At 42.5% G+C, this 1768-nt stretch overlaps 1 protein-coding gene across 1 annotated transcript in view; it reads right to left on the bottom strand.

Annotated features, from left to right (window-relative positions):
- LOC146577257 (uncharacterized) overlaps positions 1–1268 on the bottom strand; it is a 20797-nt gene extending 19529 nt beyond the window's left edge. The window contains exon 1 of the mRNA XM_085269411.1: positions 617–1268. The gene's annotated coding sequence lies outside the window, so the exon portion shown is untranslated. The remainder of the gene's footprint in view (positions 1–616) is intronic.
- Positions 1269–1768: the final 500 nt, after the last annotated feature.

Below are 1768 nucleotides of genomic sequence, written 5' to 3'. Positions count from 1 at the left end.
CACATAGTGAGTGAGCATGTTGTCTTCCCACGCAGTGAACAGCGGATGCTAATGTTTCTGTCACTTTTTACAGAGTCAAACTCAAAGTAAGGTCAGTGCTTCCACGCTTTAAACGCTGCACGCTCACACTCTCTCCACACTCGATAGATTATCCATTGTTCATCTGCACACAGCTGCGGTTTTAGTAACGCAGTAACGCAGCGTGCTTACGGGAAAGTAACAGTAATCTAATTACCTTTTTTGCAATAGTAATCCCTCACTTTACTCGTTTCTTGAAAAAAGTAATCGGATTACTGCCCATCTCTGGTTGGAGCTGTGCACTTGTGGGTTCCACCTTGTGTACACGTTTATCTTTGCTGTGTGTACTTGTACCTCTGAGTGGAAGCTGAACTCTTGAGTTCGAGTATCGAAGCATCAGCTGTGACGTTAAAGTCCAAACAGCTCGTTCATTTGACGTGCAAATGAACGAAGGTAACGCCGTTTTCATGTGGATGTGTCACTGAGACACTTTCCACATCCACAGCTCACAAAATGGGAAAACTATAGAAGTATAACAATGAAGAAGTTACTATGTTACGGGTCCCAAGGATGAAGACCTCGATGACAAACATGTTACCTGTAAAAGCAGGTGAAGAGCAGAGTAAGGAAGACACGATGCGTCTCTGCTTTCCTCCAGAACGTGTCTGAGTCTGATTTATTTCACACAAATAAATGCTATAAAACACTAAACATGAGCTTTCAATATACTGTTCAGCTGGTTCCTCATTCACATCAATGACATTTACTTATTTCACAACATCAGTGAAATATACTCTTTTTAACTGGTTCAGTTTCTCAAGTTCACACTTCTTTCCATAACAGCTACATCCTTTTATCATATCAATAAACACATCACATTGTCTTCTGCAGTGTCTTACTGGCTAAACAGTTCTATTCAATAACAGCATTGGTAAATACATTACATTTGTTCCCTCCAGTAATTTACTGGCAAAATCACTATTTAGTGCATCATGAAACACAGCTTGTTTAATCAACCCATGAATGCCTCTGTTAGCTACACAGAGTTGCTCAGAGTGCTTGTGTTACACTAGCTAATCTACTCAGTCACTTTAACAGAACTATTAACATTCACATCTCACAGAACTGATTTGATTGGAGCATTACAACACGTTTGCACAGAGCATAGGAGCGCACTGACTCTGCTTCACGAGCGCTCCACCTAACGAGCGGGCTCGCGGTGCGGTCGCGCGGGACACTCCTCTGGTTTTCTCCCGTGTTTACATATAAATAACTTTGGCGGACCGCCTTAACTCTCCCATTCACATTAACGTGGGTAACCATGGTGACAATAAACAACATTTTCGGTGCGAGCACCGTGTACCGACCTGTAAAAGCAGGTGAAGAGCAGAGTAAGGAAGACACGATGCGTCTCTGCTTTCCTCCAGAACGTGTCTGAGGAAGCAGCGGAAGGTGGGCTCCACTTACTGCTCCCCGAAACCCCGGAGCAAGCACCAAAGTTCCGCCCTCACTGCTTTCTAACATAAAATGAATCCCTGTTACATGGATTTTCTATCCTCTTAAAGAAACTGAAAATAAATACATATAGCAATGAAAAATGTCTCGTTACATGAGTGTTTCACACAAAATAATATTAATGTGGTCATTCCCTCACAGGGGTGCCACAACTACACTGCTGTTTTGACAGAGACACAGTGTGTTTATCTAACTTGGCTGAAGCCAAAGTTCTCCAGACAAATTCAGTCTGTTT

The sequence above is a fragment of the Mchenga conophoros genome, linkage group LG3 (assembly GCF_057382185.1).
Source record: "Mchenga conophoros isolate Kocher_MC1m ecotype Shallow Benthic linkage group LG3, M_conophoros_male_GT1.1, whole genome shotgun sequence".
Classification (NCBI taxonomy): domain Eukaryota; kingdom Metazoa; phylum Chordata; class Actinopteri; order Cichliformes; family Cichlidae; genus Mchenga; species Mchenga conophoros.
Note: the sequence above shows the minus strand (reverse complement) of the source record. Positions and strands in the feature narration are given on the sequence as shown.